Source organism: Xenopus laevis, chromosome 5S, assembly GCF_017654675.1.
Source record: "Xenopus laevis strain J_2021 chromosome 5S, Xenopus_laevis_v10.1, whole genome shotgun sequence".
Classification (NCBI taxonomy): domain Eukaryota; kingdom Metazoa; phylum Chordata; class Amphibia; order Anura; family Pipidae; genus Xenopus; species Xenopus laevis.
Window position 1 is genome coordinate 17,818,092 of NC_054380.1, and position 18,943 is coordinate 17,837,034.

Genomic DNA, 18,943 nt, shown 5'->3' on the forward strand with positions numbered 1-18,943 from the left:
TATGAAATAACAATCGCAAAGGGTTTTTTAAATTGAGGAGTTTTTTGCTTAGCGATGTAATATTCGCCAGTAGTGATGTGTGAATCTGACCTATTTCAATTTCGACCTATTTCGATTTTCGCTGAAAATTTGCTGAAATGCATTGAAGTCTAGGGGCAACAACAACTTTTTTGCACCCATTAGAGTCCATGGACGTCATTTTCTCGGCAAAGCATTTTGCTAATCACTACAACGCTAATTCACTAAAATCCGAAGTTGCGTCCAAGGAGCCGAACACTGGCGAAGTTGCACTAGCATTACTGCGGCAAGCAAAGCGAAGTTGCGTTAGAGTTGGCTAATTTGCATACGGCGGGAAGTAAAAGTTGAATGGACGTATATGTTGCAGCAAATACATTACACTACACAAACCCAGGAAGCTTAATAAATAAAATAAAGTTGTTATATTGCCCTACACATGAGCCCAGTGTATAGTTTATGTGCCATATGTAAGGAAATGTAGGGGGGAAGCCGGGTACCCTAAAAAAAGTTACGATCTTTTGCAGCCGATCACCCTGAAAAGTCGCCAGCGTTTTTTGGGACGTAGAAAAAATTTTTTTTGAGGAAGTTCTATCTACTCTATTGCACTTCGCTAGGTCTGAGGTGGCGAAGGCAAGTCTGGCGCAAGAGTTCAGTAAAATCTGCATCGTAGTATATTTGTATTTGCATAGTTACGTCCATTCGCCAGAGCGAAAATTCGCCTGGTGTTAGAGTGCGAAGTAGAGCTAGAGTCTATCTCCTTCGCTAGCGCACGTTAGTAAATCAGCGAAGTCCCGAAATGACGTAGAATTTTCGCCAGCATTAGTCACTTTGCCCTTTAGTAAATTTGCCCCAAAGGCAGGACCACAAAACAACAATGTTAAATGAAGAAAAACTTAAAATCAGGGGATGTAAAATGGGGATTCTACTGTAAATTGGATCTGGCTGCAAATATACAAGAATATAAAACTCAAACCTTCATTTGTATATGCAAAATTTATCATTTTAAAAATAGTATGTATTTGCATTGAAAAAAAAAAAGAAAACTGCCGTATTCTGTTATATACTGTAGAGCATTAACGTTGCATGATTTTAAGGGTTTCAGTTTGATTCATCTGAATACAAAAATGTTTTAGTGCAATAACTCCTGCATGTAGAAGCCGATTGTTGAGAGGGGGAAGAGTAACTTGATTCGTTCAGAAATGGCACAGCCTTTGTAATTGGTTATATTATTTTACTCTTTATGGGTAAAATGGCAGATCACATAATAGAGGGGTTTTATAATTTGAATTATAAAACCAGTATCACAACTGTAATAACTCTCTAATAAGCTTCGACCAAGTATAACCTCCTAATGGAGTCAGGCATGTTGATAAAAGGAGAAACATTTTTAAGGGGGTTATTTATTAAAGAGTTTTTTTTACTAAAAAATCCAAATTTTTAGCGGGAAAAAAAAACCTCAAATATTTCATGATTTATTATACCCCGATGATAAAAAAAGTCTGAATCTTTTCAGAACTGCCGAGTTTTCAGGCGGAAAATCCAAAAAATTTGCTTTTTTCCCCGCTCATGAAATTTTCGGGAAAATGTATTGATAAATAAGGGGAAATAACCCGTGCGGATTTGGTTGGAGTATATTTCAAAAATAAATGAGATAAATTCAGATTTTGATAACCCCCTAAATGTATAAAAAGAGAATGCACAGATGCAGCAAACTTAAAATTATACTATTAAAAAAATTCTTGACACATTACCTGTTTAGGACACTTATGTTGCAATATTATAGTAACATATACAGGCATTGGACCTGTTATCCAGAATGCTCTGGACTTGGGGTTTTCCAGATAGCCGATCTTTCCGTAATTTGGATCTTAATACCTTAAGTCTGCTAGAAAATCATGTAAACATTAGGGGGCATATTTATTGAATTTTGAATTGAAAAAACATAGAAATTTGAATTCAAAAAGGCCAACCGAAATTAAGTTGAAGTTTTTTTGTGTCGAATAGGTCCGTATTCGATTGAATGTGTCCGTATTTGATCGAATAGGTGCATATTTGGCTGAATTCAAATCGAAGGAATATCGCATTCGATCAAATTCGATTTGAAGTTTTTCCCAAAAAAACCTTAGGTTTTCAAAGTCCACCAATTGACTCCAATTAGGTTCTAGGAGGTCCTCCATAGGCTAAAACAGCAATTCGGCAGGTTTTGGATGGAAAATGGTTGAAGTCGAAATTTTTTAGAGACAATACATGATAAATTTCATTATTCGAATTTTTGATTTTTTTTCAAATTCGAATAGAATTTGAACTATTCCCTAGTTGAAGTATACAAAAAATATTATATTATTTCAATTTGAAAATTCATCTCGATAAATCTGCCTCTAAATAAACCCAATAGGCTGGTTTTGCTTCCAATAATGATTAATTATATCTTAGTTGGGATCAAGTACAAGCTGCTGTTTTATTATAAGAAATAAGAAACTCTCTAAATACAATCATTTAAAAATTCTGTAGCGTTTCTGAAATAATCAAGTTTATCGTCACTATTCCTCTCTCAGCATCAGTTTCTCTTCATTCTCTCTTCATGCAGCAGTTGGGTGTCAGATATTCATTGACAGTTAGATCCAATATATCTTATAGGGGGATCCTTTTGCTTAGAAGATTTATTAGAGCTCGCTCTATTAAAATCACCAGACATCATGTCTCTCTACATGCAGGATTTGTGCAAAAGACAGTTATTTTGTTAGATTTTGCTTGTACTGGAATCAGTTATTTGAGTTCTAATACATCTTCTCAGTTCTAGAAAATATAATAAGTGGCATGCCAAACAGGTAATCTCCTGGAGGGTACTAGTTTGTAATAAAGCAATCAGCATATTAATTTATAATCAAGGCTAACGGCTAATAGGCAACTATTTTGTCTATAACAGCGGAAATGTTGGCTGTTGGGAGATCTTGAAGATCTGTGGATCAGTCACAGGCTAAAAGCCCCAATAATGAAGCCGAAGTATTAATATGTCGCACACAGATAAAAGTTACTGCCAGTAAACAGATTGCTTTATAATAACAAGAATAGCCTTATCAATTTAGTATATGCTTCTTTTATGGACTATAAAAACTGCACCCACATAGTTCTCAAGAATTTAGTAAAATATAACGAGGGTATTTTGAAGGGAATTTTTCTTTACAGTAAGACCTTTCTGTGCCATTTTTCCATTAATGTTGTTACTAAGTGGACTTTGTTGCTGATGCTAAAAATGAGACACAGAGAGCGATGGCAGAAGACTCTGCACCCAGATTTCTTTGTCAGCACTTTTGTGAGGGTCCCGTCCGAGGAATCTACAAAGTATGTTTCTGACGACAAGAGGACTGAGCGCTTTGTATCATTTTAAACATAAGGGAAGGAGGTGGTCGCTGTAAGTAGGTAAGTTTGGCCAGTTTGAAGGGAACAGCAATACACCGCATATCTCAGTCTTTATAACGTATTTCAATATACAGGTATGGGATCAGTTATCCGGAAACCAGTTATCTAGACAGCTCCAAATTACGGAAAGGCTCCATAGACTCCATTTTATCCAAATAATTAACATTTTAAAAACAATTCTCTTTTTCTCTGTAATAATTAAACAGGAACTTGTACTTGATCCCAACTAAGATATAATTAATCCTTATCGGAAGCAAAACCAGCCTATTGGGTTTATTTAATGTTTACATGATTTTCTAGTAGACTTTGGGTATGAAGATTCAAATTACTGAAGGATCCATTATCCGGAAATGAGAATGAGTATTCTAGATAACAGGTCCCATACCTGTACATTGTTATGTTTAGAATCATCAATAAAGCAGCTATGTGTATTTTGCAATAGTAATGCAGTGATGAATTATTATTATATTATATTTGAATTATTTAAATAATAATAAATAGTTAATCTGTAGTTTAGTTGCCAGGGTCAGTGACCCTAAGAACCAGAGGGCGTGCTGTAGGGTAAAGATAGCGAGAGTAGACTAATCATTAAAAAAAAGGCATACAGATAGAATTATTATATATTATATATATATATATACTTGCACAGTAGGATGTAGGGTATAGCAGCTATGCCTTCACAAACAGTACGATAAACTGCAAGGCTCTGTAAAATCAGCCTAGTTGGATTAGCTCTCTATTCATTTGATGGGATTGTCTGGCATTCTATAGAATAAAGTGCTGAGCCCAGAAAACAAGCTGGCCGGAAAAGAAAGGTGGGCTTGTGATAGCAATTAAAAGTGCAATACAAGTGAAAACATTTACACAAACATTCTACTGTTAGAGTAATATAATGCCACCCAAATACTTGTCCTTTATCATGAATATTTCAGTTGATAAAGTTGTATCAGTGCCCTGTCCTAACTGAAGTTCCCCTTTAAAGAAGCTGCTGCGTATTTTGAATTGTACACCAGCTGTTCGTATGTTAGCATTGTTGTTTTAAAGGAAAACGAAATCTTAACTAAAGAAGTAGCTAGAAATGTTGTACATTATGTTTTGGGCTTCTGTTCCAGCTCAAGGCAACCACAGTCCTTTAGCAGTAAAGATCTGTGTCTCCAAAGATGCCCCAGTAGCTCCCATCTTCTTTTCTGTTGATTCACTGCACATGCTCTGTGCTGCTGTCACTTACTGAGCTTAGGGACCCACTCACAATATACAGTACACATAGAATAGAAATGTCACAATATAAGGCTGATTAGTAATTAATACAGATAATTACTACATGGCAGCACAGAAACCAGTGCAATTAGCATCAGAATTGAATAATCAGCAAACCTGTAGCATCAGCTTATATTACAGGGGAAGCTCATTTTCTGCTGGATAATTAGTGACGAGCCCTAAGCTTAGCTTCTCAACAGCCAATCAGAGCCCACTGAGCATGTGAGTGTCACAGACACTTTCCAAGATGGTGACCCCCTGTGACAAGTTTGAAGTCCTGGATCATTGCTGCTATTGACAAGCTGAAACTTTAGCCTCGTGCAATAAGTTCAGGATATAAAATATAGCATTTTTGGCCACATTAATTTTCAGGGTTTAGTTCTCCTTTAAATTGTTAACACTTTCCATTCCTGCTGTAAAACTCCGCACATCCAACTTGGCCTGCAGCTAAACAACTGAATATTATTACACCCAGTCAGACAGGGTGAAGCGTGGTTGGCTGGGCAATAACAGACAGGAATTTTGCCATGGATGAAGGGGGTGGTGCAAATCAGAAACAGAAGAGGGTGAGGTTGCAACTCCGAGCAGCACTACAGCATATAAAATCTTTCATATAGTTTGCTAGGAAATACTTTTATTAAGGTAGTGAGCCTTACATGTATTTTGCCCTTTCTGGCTACTGCTGTAAAAAATATTTGTAATTAATGAATAACTTGAGACTCAGCTTGAGTATCTGAACTGTGGCATTTAAGGACAATTTTGAGAGTTCTACCAAAGGTTATTTAAAATCTATCAGTCTGCTAAAAGTGGTCAAGGTACAAAGTGCAATCTGTAACCATTCATGGTTTTCTTCATAATACCCCACCTATCTTTGAACCTGCAACCATTGAGCTAAAGTAGATGCAAATAAAGGTGGCCATACATTACTAGAAACATGCGGATCTTAACCCGATATGTCCACTAACGGCTGAGTGATATCGGGCGAACAATCGGATTACAATGCTGCGAATGAGCACCGATGGGTCGCAGGACCGCTTCAACTAGCCGGTGCGGTCCTGGATGGCAGAAAAAAAGTCAAACTTGCCCAATCGATATCGGGACGATTTTTGGCCTGATATCGATCGGGAGGACCCGTCGGGAGCCCCCACACACGGGCAGATAATCTGCCGAATCCGTCTAAAGCAGGGATCTCCAACCTTTTGAACCCGTGAGCAACATTCCGAAGCAAAAGTGGTTGAGGAGCAACGCAAGCATGAAAAATGTTCTTGGGGTGCCAAATAAATGCTGTGATTGCCCATTTGGTAGCCAATGTGTAGATTGTCAATGTACATTGAGGCTCTGTTTGGCAGTACTCCTGGTTTTTATGCAACCGAAACTTCCTTCCAAGCCTGAAATTCAAAAATAAGCTCCTGCTTTGAGGCCACTGGGAGCAACATCCAAGGGGTTGGAGAGCAACATGTTGCTCACGAGCTACTGGTTGGGGATCACTGGTCTAAAGGATTGATGTCAGCAACTTTAATCTGCCCGTGTTTGACCACCTTTAGTTTTTGAAAATATATACATAGTTACATAGTTAAATTGGGTTGAAAAAAGACAAAGATCATCAAGTTCAACCCCTCCAAATGAAAACCCAGCATCCATATATACACCCCTCCCTACTTTTAATTAAATTCTATATACCCATACCTATACTAACTATAGAGTTTAGTATCACAATAGCCTTTGATATTATGTCTGTCCAAAAAATCATCCAAGCCATTCTTAAAGGCATTAACTGAATCAGCATCACAACATCACCCGGCAGTGCATTCCACAACCTCACTGTCCTGACTGTGAAGAACCCCCTACGTTGCTTCAAATGAAAGTTCTTTTCTTCTAGTCTAAAGGGGAGGCCTCTGGTACGGTGATCCACTTTATGGGTAAAAAGGTCCCCTGCTATTTGTCTATAATGTCCTCTAATGTACTTGTAAAGTGTAATCATGTCCCCTCGCAAGCGCCTTTTTTCCAGAGAAAACAACCGCAACCGTGACAGTCTACCCACAGGTTAAAATTGCAATTCTGCAGCTTTCAGATGTCGAATGGTCGAAGTCAAATTTTTAAAGAGACAGTACATGATAAATTTCGATCTTTTTCGATTTTTTTTTCAAATTCAAATCGAATTTGGACTATTCCCTAGTCGAAGTACACAAAAAATAGCTCGAAATTCGATTTTTTTTTTCTCCAGACATTTCATAACATATGGAACATTCATTTTACAGTGGGCTGATGTGTAGGACATTATATTAACTCTATTGTCTTTATTAAGGTTCCCTGGACATGTGTAATAAAAAGTGGTGACTTCAAGCATTTGCACCAACATTTATAATAAAGACATCCAAACAACTTTAAATTACCCGCCCTATGCTAATTGACCTAAGCGCAAGATCACTACCGAATTTTCGTTAGCCACAAATGAACACTATTGCATTTTCGCTATGAAATGCTCACACTGCCAAAGTAACGCCATTGTTCGACACCCGGGACAAAACTTTGCATTTCAGTGAATTAGCATATTCACAGCGCATTTGCGCCTGGCGAAGTGGTGCGATGGGCGTGAAGCGAAAATTTGCCCGTTAGTGAATCTGCCCCTGTGAGTGGAAGGATATCTTATTAGCTATTACCAATTTTTCTTATTAGTTATTATTACATTTTGTAATGTTGTCAATACTGACCATACTTGGTATTGAACAGAAAATAACCTTTTAATTGCAGAACAATACAGACGCTATTTCGGATATCACATTCCTGTGAAGCTTTATGGTGAATTTAGCTGGGACAAAAACACCTCTTGTATATGGATTTTCCATCTACGCTTGTCAATGTGTAGCAGGATGTCTCGTAAAGGAAAAGTAAAGCCTGTCTATGCCACAAGTCAATAAAAATGTTATGCTTGCCCTACCCCAGCCACTAGCATCATACCTGTAGACCTAAGGGCCGATTCACTAACTTCGAGTGAAGGATTCGAAGGTAAAAAACTTCGAATTTCAAAGTTTTTTTTGGGCTACTTCGACCATCGAATGGGCTACTTGCTACTTCGACCTTCGACTACGACTTCGGATCAAAGGATTCGAAGTAAAAATCGTTCGACCATTCGATAGTCGAAGTACTGTCTCTTTAAAAAAAAACTTCGACCCCCTACTTCGGCAGCTAAAAGCTACCGAAGTCAATGTTAGACTATGGGGAAAGTCCCCATAGGCTTGCCTAAGTTTTTTTGATCGAAGGATATTCCATCGATCGTTGGATTAAAATCCTTCGAATCGTTCGATCAAAGGAATAATCGTACGATCGCAGTATTTGTGCTAAATCCTTCGACTTCGATATTCGAAGTCGAAGGATTTTAATTCCTAGTCGAATATCGAGGGTTAATTAACCCTCTATATTCGACCCTTAGTGAATCAACCCCCTAGTGTTCATTTATTACAATGACAGCTTGGAATTGATCTCCACTAGTCATTTCAGTGGCAGGTGGACACTTGATTTAAAAGAGCAAAAGGCAAGAGCAAAGATGTAGGGGAAGGTTTACTAAGGGACGAGTTGGATTTTTGGTTAAAACTCAAAAATTCAAGTTGAGAATAATCCAAACTCGAATTGGAAATCAAATTCGAGATTTATCATACTTGGACCCTTGGAACGATTCCAATGTGACTAGTCGCCACCTAAAACCTGCCAAGTTAATGTAGAAGTCAATGGCAGAGGTCCAGTGACCCATTTGAAGATGTTAATAGCTTTCCTGACATTCAGAGAAAAAAAATAGATTCAAGTTTATTCGAATTCGATTCAGGTTTTCGGGTTGGTAATATTCGTTCGAGTTTTAGGTGTTTGAGTTTTTTCTTAAATAACCTCCCGTTCGAGTTGTGAGTATATTCAAATTTATTAGAGTAAAAAACAATTCACATAAATTCGAAATTTCGACCTTTGATAAATCTGCCGCGTAGTGTCTACTCTCAGTCATTAGAGTGCACCATGAGAGGGTTAGGTGAAGAAATCCACAGAGCTCAGTGCCAGGCAGCTGTTGAAAGGTATAATGACAGATATGGTATTTTATTGTCTCAATGTCGAGTTTATTAGTTAGAGGGGGGTTAATATATTATTCCTCAAGGTTGGGGATCAAGGAGCAGATTTATCAAAGGTCAAGATGAATTTTTGAATGAAAAAGATTTGAATTTCAAGCTATTTTTTTTAGTGTACTTCAACTAAGGAATAGTCCAAATTCGATTTGAATTTGAAAAAAATGCAAAAATTCGAATCTCGAAATTTATCATGTACTGTCTCTTTAAAAATTCTCCATCTAAAACCTGCTGAATTGCTGGTTTAGCCTATGGGGGACCTTCTAGAACCTATTTGGAGTCAATTAGTGGACTTTTTTTTGGGAAAAACTTTGATTTGAATCAGAATGCGCTATTCCTCGATTGGTATGATTTGAATTCGCCCGAATTCAAACAAAAAATAACTTCAACGTAATTTCGGTTGGTCATTTTGAATTTAAATTTCACCGTTTTCCCGATTCGAAATTTGACCCTTGATAAATATGCCCCCAGGTGTACTGAAATAATAAGGCATGTTCTTTAACTGAAAAACAATTATTTGCAATTAAGAGAAACAAAAAAAAAAATCCTGGTGGTCTGGGACCTATGGGTAAAATATAGATTTTACATAATGTACAATATGTGTGACAGTTAAAAATATCAAGTGTGAACCAAAACTTGCAGATCTTATAATCAGTAAGGGGGTTATTTATTAAAGCTCATTTTTTTTTCTGGCCGGACCACCATTTTTTCATTTAAAAAAAAAAACTTGAATTTTTCGAGATTTATTAAAGCTCGATGGTGTTAAAAGTCTGAATAAAAAAAGTACTCGAACTCAGACCTGCCGAGTTCATGTAGAAGTCAATAGCAGATGTTGAGTTGACATTTTAAAAATATACTGATGGGTTTTGTTCAATAATTTGAAGATTTTGTGGTTTCGGGCGTCAAATCCGAAAAAGTCACCGATTTTAGCGACAGGTCCGAAAAAAACAAACGATTTGGATTTTGTTGGAGTGAGAACATTTTGGATTTTGATAAATAATGTTCCCATCAGTAATGCACCACAATAAGTTTTTTTTTTTCTTGAAATAATGCAAACTTTTTTAAAGAAAAGAAAAGATTCTATAGAACATTTCTTTAGAAGTCAATGAGCATTGTCACAAACAACTTTACTTATTAAATTCGAATTTTCGAATTTGAAATAAATTTGAAAATTCAAATATCGAAATTTATCACGTACTGTCTCTTTAAAAAATTCGACTTTGACCATTCGTCATCTAAAACCTGTTGAATTGCTGTTTTAGCCTATGGAGGACCTCATAGAACTCATTTGGAGTCAATTGGCGGACTCAAACGTTGATTCGAATATGATCGACTGCGCTATTCCTTCGATTCGTACTATTCAAATTCGGCCAAAAACTGACCTATTCAATCAAAAACTGACCTATTCAGCCAAAAAAGAACTTCGATTTAATTTTGGTTGGTCTTTTTGAATTTCAAAGTTTTTTCAATTCGACATTCGACCCTTGATAAATATGCCCCAATATGTCTCCTTTAAAATATTAGAGATTTTTCACCCTAACTGAAAATGAATAGAACAATGTGATTTTCGCTTGTGTGCCAAGTTTTTTTTCTGCAGATAAACTTGACCACAAATATTCTGTTCCAGTTCTTTCTTAAATAATCAAGTGATCAAGTTAACAGAAAGCGGATAATAAGTCACATGCAGTTTTTTTTCTTTTCCTCTGTGATTTTGTTTTTTTTCCTTGATATTTGATAAATTGGTCTCCCCACGGTATAGGAACAGCTTTGCACTATTTAGGTTGAAGGAATCCACTTCCTTTTTGTATCCCTCACTTCCTGGTATGCTTCCTGCATATACAAATGTGTACAGATGCTTAACAATCTGCGGAGAAACTGAAAATATCACCTTTTGCTCTGTTGGAAATATATCCTGCGTGGATTTTGAAATGGATTGTCGTATTTGCAATTTCATTTGGCAATGATATATTATTACTTATTAAACAAACTTTCATTTAAAGGAGAAGGAAAGCTACGGAGGCAGTTTATTGCCGATAGATTAGCTGCAATAGTGCAAGCTAGAATGCTGTATGTATTCTGTAGAATGTTTTACCATACCTGAGTAAAAAGCTCTAGAAGCTCTCTGTTTGTTATAGGATAGCAGCTGTAGTATTAGCTTGGTGTGACGTCACTTCCTGCCTGAGTCTCTCCCTGCTCACTTATAGCTCTGGGCTCAGATTACAGCAGAGAAGAGGGGGGTCAGAGGAGCAAACTGAGCATGCTCACGCCCGGGGCAAGGAGGTTTAAGATGAAGGCAGGAAGTCTGATACAGAAGCCCATGAGTACACAATAGAAGGAAAGAAATGCTTTGTTTCTTTTGACAGAGGACTCAGAGCAGGTGTGTGTGTGTGTGTGTGTGTGTGTGTGTGTGTGTGTGTGAGCAGGTATGTGTGTGTGTGTGTGTGTGTGTGTGTGTGTGTGTGTGTGTGTGTGTGTGTGTGTGTGTGTGTGTGTGTGTGTGTGTGTGTGTGTGTGTGTGTGTGTGTGTGTGTGTGTGTGTGTGTGTGTGTGTGTGTATAAATCTATAACACTTCATTGCCTACCTGGCATGACACACGGATTATTAGTTATCCATTAATCTAGGATAGTCTTTCATAGTCATAATATTCCTGGGTTCAGTAATGTGTCCTTGCTGATAACTGTTGGAGTTTCCCCTTGCTGGTGTCCCTGCTAGATTGTCGATTAATAGATAACTCCCCACTCTGTCACAACAACCACAATGACAAGCTGTGATATCAAGCGATACAATGTAGGATCTAGTTTATATCTGATGTACTTATGATGCCATTTCTTAAAGAGGTGGAGGAGTGGCCAAACTGTACTGTGCAGTCTATCATTTGCTTTTATGGAGTTTACATACAACGTTTTTATAGAGTTTAAATGGAAAGCACTAGCAGCGTCCATTTAAAGGGGAACTATTGCGAAAATGAAAATTTAATATAAGCTTCAGGATACTGAAATAAGAATCTTTCTAAATATATTAAATATTCTGCATTGTTTCTGAAATAATCAAGTTAATGTTCACTATTCCTCTCAGCATCTGTTTCTCTTCATTCTGTCTTTATGCAGCAGTTGGGTGTCAGATATTTATTGACAGTTCAGATCCCAGTTTGATACTCCTGAAAAAAATGTATCAGCATTGGAAAAATGCAACTTCTGTACATTCTTAGGGGTGCCTTTAAGAAGTGAATTTTCATTTTTTATCTGGAAATACACCTCTTTAATGCAGAGCGTACATGCACAGGGAGGGGAGTCCTGCGCTGGTCCATTTTTTGGGACCCGTACCCGACCTGCAATCCGCATTCTTACCCGCTTGGAACCGCTACCCGACCCTACCCACAAGTACCTTATCCGCAACCCGGACCCACGACCCGCTGATCATCAAGAATCAGGAAGTGCTGTTGTAAACCGGAAGTGACATCATCGGAAGTAGAAGTGACCAGAAAAAAGGAGTAAATATCGCTACTGAGAAGACCCGCGGCCCGACCAGCGACCCGCAGAACCGCCGACCCTCGTCTTTACCCACACCCAGAACTTCTCCCCTCAACCCCCAAAGTACCGCAGGTTTTTGCAGGTAACCCACGGGTACCAGACCCGCTGCAGGACTCTAAGGGGAGGGACAGCAATTGCATTCCCCTGGGATTGCTCCTGTTGCAATTAATGTTAATGCTCTAAGCGGTGTGTTCATGTGCTCACACAATAATTTGTAGAGTGCACAGCAAAGTTTGCGCACACACACATAATTTGGAACTTGCTGAGCAGAATTTGTCTCTGTATGCCACACTGCTACAACCCGATATATATATATATACATACACACACACATGTAAACCCATTTCATTGATGTAGTGTTAGTGGCCCTATATTTAAACGTATACAAGATAAGCAAATGAGTTCAGTTTAAAAATAAAAATAGACTGTGCAACATAAAAAATGTATCTAATATAGTTAGTCAAAAATGTAATGTATAAAGACTTGAGTGACTGGATGTCTAACATAATAGCCAGAATGATTGGTTACCAGGCAGTCAGTGATTTGAGGGGGGGGCACATGGGGTCATAACTGATGCCTTTGAATCTAAACTGAATGGTGAGGATCAATTGTAAACTCACTGAACAAGTCGCTGACTAACTCAGAGTTAGAGAGCTGAAAAGCAGGAAGTAGTGTTCTGGTTATTATGTTTTACACTGAACTGTTCCTTTAAATTGCCTAACTGCTAGTTGATCCAGTGGAAGGCAAAACCCCCATTTAAAACCTCTCCACTTTGCCTCTGTAATAATAAAACAGTAGCTTTTACTTGATCCCAACTAAGATATAATTAATCCTCATTGGAAACAAACCCAGCCTACTGGCTTTATTTAATGTTTACATAATTTTGTAATAGCATTCAGGTATTAAGATCACGGGAAAAAAAACATTATCCGGAAAAACCCAGGTCCCGAGCATTCTGGATGACAGGTCCCATGCCTGTATAACATTGCTTCTAGCAGTAATTAAAATCCTTTATTGGCCCTATTTTGGCACGTGATTTATGCAGTGATTCTGTGCAACACGTGCATTTACTCAGCACAAAGAAAATCAAGCAAGGCAATACATTTCCAAAACTTTGCTCCAACCCTCGTAAATATTAAATTCTCTCTTGCTTAAAATGTTTTAATGCAGCACCGTTTAAGGGCTCTAAAACCAAAATCCAATCTCATCAGTAGTCTGTCTTCTGAGCCCAGCGTAATACAGGAACAATTTTACACGAGGGGCACAGACCCAGTCATAATAGGACAGAGGCAACTATTGTACGTCATTTAAAAAGAATTTCATACAAATGTAATCTGTATTACTTATCACATGACGCCATTTTTGGTTGATAAAAAAAAATCCAATGAAACTTTTAGTTGAAAACCTCTGCCCATATAATCTTGATTTGGGGATTATGGATACAAAACAGACACCTGAAACAGCAAATAATTCCCTTAGGGTTAGGCCACACTAGGCCGAACACCTTCCCTGATCTGCGCCGGCTAAAATAAAAAAAAACGCCTGCGCTAATCACACGCGGCAATTCGTGTTTCGAAGTCGCCCGAAGTTTCGTGATGAACCCAACCCAAAATTAGTTAAAATTTAAATTCCTGCACAACCGGTATAGCAGCAGTTCTGCTTTCAGCAACCATTTTAATTCGAAATATACAAATAGTATTAGGCAAAATGGCGTGGAACAATTACATACAGATAACGCAGTATTTAACAAATAATTAAAGTAACTTCTTAGATAGAAGAAAATTCATAACCAGGGATGTATGGAGCTAAGGCACACGGCAACTTGTCTGTGCATTTTATTCCACCTCAAAATGCAAAGAATAATTTGCTTTAGTCCTATATGAAATCGTACGTATTTCTGCAACGTAATAGGAAGCGCTGTAATCACAAGCAAACTGATTGACTCTGTCCGTTGTTGTTTTTGTGTGTTTGGAGAATAATGAACAATGACAAAAATGCATTGATCAAATTGCAGCCGTTATTTTGTCATACAAACACGGCCCAATAGGATCTCAGACACATCCCTAAATATACGTTACTATGTTTACAGACTGATAGCACGTGTTCTCTGGGAAGTGTCCCAACACATAGGAACAAAGCTAAATATTTCTATTTGTTGGCCAAATCCATATAGGATTCTATGGAGTTTTTTCAAATAGAGAAGTGAATGTTAAAAAAAAATGATGGGAAAACGAATATGCTGCTGCAGCACCTCTTTGCAAGCAGATCTACTAATCACGGCTGGGAGGTAACAACAGAGGAAAGAAGTATAGTGGAGCCCAGCAAAGGCACAGATTCAGAACACAAAATGGTCTTATTCTTAAACTTTAAGGGGGCCCTAAAATTATTTTGCTTTGTTACCCAGAAACTTCTCATTAAGACACCAGAACAGATGATTGAAACACAAAGGTTCCACATCATAATCAGTAATTCATTTAAACATCAGGAATATGCAACCTGCAAACTTCTAACTCTTGTTCACACAGAACCCACTGCATTCAAACTGACGTTAAAGCTGGAGGGCCATAGACATAACCTGCTGTATGAAATATATACAGGTATGGGATCTGTTATCTGGCAACCCGTTATCCAAAAAGCTCCAAATTACAGAAAGGCCATCTCCCATAGACTCCATTATAATGAAATAATTAAAATTTTTAAAAATGATTTCCTTTTTCCTCTGTAATAATAAAACAGTAGCTTGTACTTTATCCCAACTAAAATATAATTAATCCTTATTGGAAGCAAAAACAGGTCTGTTGGGATTATTTTAATGTTTACATGATTTTCTAGTAGACTTAAATCCAAAGATCCAAATTATGGTAAATTCCGTTATCCGGAACGGACCAGGTCCCGAATATTCTGGACAACAGGTCCCATACCTGTATAATAAATAGGGATGCACCGAATCCAGGATTTGGCCTTTTTCAGCAAGATTTGAACTCGGCCGAATCCCTCTGCCTGGCTGAACCAAAACTGAATCCTAATTCGCATATGCAAATTAGTGCCAGGGAGGGAAATCGCATTACTTTTTGTCACAAAACAAGGAAGTAAAAATGATTTCCCCTTCCCACCCCTAATTTGCATATGCAAATTAGGATTTGGTATTCGGCCAAATCTTTCGCAAAGGGTTTGTCGGTTCGGCCGAATCCAAAATAGTGGATTCGGTGCATCCCTAATAATAATAATAAAAAAAAATTATATATATATATATATATATATATATATATATATATATATATAGTGAATAAAGTACCCCCTCTTGTAAAATATAAGGATATTATAAGTTACCAAGGAGTTTCATGACCATATTAAAACACGAGGCCAAAGGCCGAGTGTTTTTATACAGGTCATGGAACTCCGAGGTAACTTCTAATATCCTCATATTTTGCAACTGGGGGTACTTTATTTATTATAATACACAAGTTTCAGTGAGTCATGTGACAGAAATGACATCAGAACCCACCGTTTATAACTGATGACATCAGAACTCACCGTTTATAAAGATATAATTTACAAGATATTCATGGCTTTTGTGTATTATATATATATATATATATATATATATATATATATATATATATACACACACATACGTCCATATACAAGTTGTAGTAGTTATATATATATATATATATTATACGATTGTGGGTGGGTGTGAAAATGGGCATGACCTAGCAAGCACAGTGAATATAAAAGTGTTCCTCCACCTAAAAACTGTTTTTTGTAAAATGAAATAACTTTCCAGTATACATTAATTACAAATTTACTGTAGCTGCAAAGTTAATGGCAAACTGCAAATTGTAAATACGATTGAAAGCAGGAGTCGGAACCAACGTTGCAGAGAACAGAGACTGCTTTTCATAGGAATCCCATTTACAATACACTTTAAAACCACTGAACGTTTTTAATGAATGTATACAAGAATGACATTTTCTTTCACTAGGCAAAAAAGTTATAGGGTGCATATTCTTTTTCAGCAGCGGCTGCTACTTTAAGTATACCCCAAGTAATAGCTGGCAGATGGCAAAATGACAGTCGCTCAATCCTACAATCACAGCTGCTGGGAAAGCGGATACCTGACTGCAACAAGTGCACTGACAGTTCGAGCAGGGAAAGCTCCAATCCGCTGCAGCCACTTTCACTGCATGACACTTAGCACACACAAGTGCCACATGCATGCTAAATACATGAGCTACCCCTAGATTATTAATACACTTTTAGGAAATAAACACAGCTCTGGAGTTGCAAAATCTTAAGAAAAAAACTGATCTACCTTCTTTTTCTCTTGCTTTCACTCTTTCTTTAAAGTCTGGCAGTGTTCATGTTACAAGGCAGCAAGTAGCCAGTGGGCTAGTTTCTTATGCGAGCACAGAAAGCCAGGTATCCGCGTAAAGTATTCCTCTGAGCTACTCACAAGCTGCAGGGCAGGTACAGCAGGGATTGGCCATGCACAAGCCTCCCTCTGCAGAGCAATCTCGAAACCAAAGGCAAGTTCCTGAAGTTGCAATGTAAGGCAGACAGTCATTGGTGTTTTTCCTCTTCATTGGTTACTGCACTGGGTTCCAGGATTGGCCGCTGTCACTTTACAGCCCAATTTGCATTTTTTTATTCTGTCAGTTTGTGATCAAGTTGTCAGATGATTGGTGGATCAGATCTGTCTGGCTGCCTGTGTGGGAGGGGTGCAACCAGGAAGTGCATGAACCTGCTGACAACTGCTCGTTGTCTATAGACTGATAGGAAAGGATAACCCACCTCCCACTCTGACCAGTCAATAGAAGTGGGGGGTTGTGAGTGTGCTCAAGGGTAAATACAAGAATAGGAATTTATACAAGGAATCCATTTTCTGGGAATGGGGGCATTAATACTAGGGAAGTTCAATTAAAACTTAACCTGTAACGATTTGGTCTAAAATCAAGGTTCAAGTGCTAAAAACAAGGTTATATTAAAGGGGTAGTTCACTTTTGAGTTCACTTTCAGTATGTTAATGAATGGCCAATGCTAAGCTACTTGTCAGTTGGTCTTAATTATTTATTTTTTTAAAGTTTTTAAATTATTTGCCTTCTTCTTTTAAATCTTTCTTGCTTTCAAATGGGGGTCACTGACCCCATCTAAAAAAAACCCAAATGCTCTGTAAGGTTACAAATGTATTGTTAAAGGGGTTGTTCACCTTCCAAACACTTTTTGCAGTTCAGTTGTTTTTAGAAAAAAAGACATTTTCCATTTATTTTCCATTATTTATTTTTTACAGTTTTTCCAAAATTTTAGTTTAAAGTTGAATGTTCGTGTCTCTGGTGTTTGAGTCTGACAGCTCAGTAATTCAGGTGCAGACTCTAAACTGTCACAATTTCGCAACATTGAGTTGATACATTTCTCAGCAGCATCTCTAGAGTATTGACTATTGTATCAAGTCTAACAGATGCCTGTAATGAAACCCAGAGATTCTGCTCAGCAGGGACAAAGATAAGAAATGTATCAACTAAATGTATCAATTTAGAACAGTTTACAGGGTCGGCGACCCCCCTCCCAGAGCTGCTTTAGCAGGTGAAAAAAGACTCGTTACATTTCAATATTAGATAAAATGGTGATGCATAGAAAATAAAAAGCAATTGGAAAAAGTCGTTATTTTTGGTTATCTATCAGAAAACAACTAGTTGTTTGAAGGTGAACAACCCCTTTAATGCTACTTTTTATTACTCACTTTTGTTTTCAGTCTCTCTCCTATTCATATTTCAGTTTCTCGGTCAAATCAATGCATGGTTGCTAGGGTAATTTGGACTCTAGCAACCAGACTGATGAGATTGGAGCGCTGCTGAATAAAAAGCTAAATAAGTCAAAAACCGCAAATAATAATAGATGAAATCGAATTGCATTATGTCTCAGAATATCACTCTCTACATCTTACTAAAAATTAATTTAAAGGTGAACAAACCCTTTAAAGTGTATCAATTCATGTGAAAATAGATGGACCAGTCACTGCAGAGGAAAGTGGTTATGACAGTTGAAGTTAGATGCCACTCAGTAGTTTACATATATCCAGAGAAAAGAATATGCGACTGGGGAATGGTAGTTTGCTGCTCTCAATCTCAGTTGAGCACCCCCGCTCCAGGTGCTGAACTATATCCAATATAACGAAGTACTGAGAGAAAGCAATCAGAGCAGAGCTTGCTGCTAAATATCTTTTATTGAACACAACATGTTTCGGGCGGGTGCCCTTTATCAAGTGTAAAGGGCACCCGCCCGAAACATGTTGTGTTCAATAAAAGATATTTAGCAGCAAGCTCTGCTCTGATTGCTTTCTCTCAGTACTTCGTTATATTGGATATAGTTTACATATATATTAGCAGGGCCTGCAAGGGGGCCTGGTAAGAACTTGAACCCCCCAGTACTCTCTGTCCTGCCTGCACTCATGTTTCATCCATGCCCTCATGGGTATGGGATTTAGGGGTCACCGTAATGCTACTTGGAAAGGCCCCAAAAAACTTTTTGCAGGGGGATCTGGCAAGGTCAAGTTAGACCAGTGATCCCCAACCAGTAGCTCGCGAGCAACATATTGCTCTCCAACCCCTTGT

At 37.8% G+C, this 18,943-nt stretch overlaps 2 protein-coding genes across 4 annotated transcripts in view; one reads left to right on the top strand and one right to left on the bottom strand.

Moving 5' to 3' along the window:
- trerf1.S (transcriptional regulating factor 1 S homeolog) overlaps positions 1-17,108 on the bottom strand; it is an 83,337-nt gene extending 66,229 nt beyond the window's left edge. The window contains exon 1 of one of the 2 annotated variants that reach the window (XM_041564268.1): positions 16,648-17,108. The gene's annotated coding sequence lies outside the window, so the exon portion shown is untranslated. The remainder of the gene's footprint in view (positions 1-16,647) is intronic. The other variant, XM_018265011.2, reaches the window with a different exon arrangement.
- ubr2.S (ubiquitin protein ligase E3 component n-recognin 2 S homeolog) overlaps positions 1-18,943 on the top strand; it is a 174,915-nt gene that overhangs the window by 75,213 nt on the left and 80,759 nt on the right. The gene's annotated exons all lie outside the window — the stretch shown is intronic.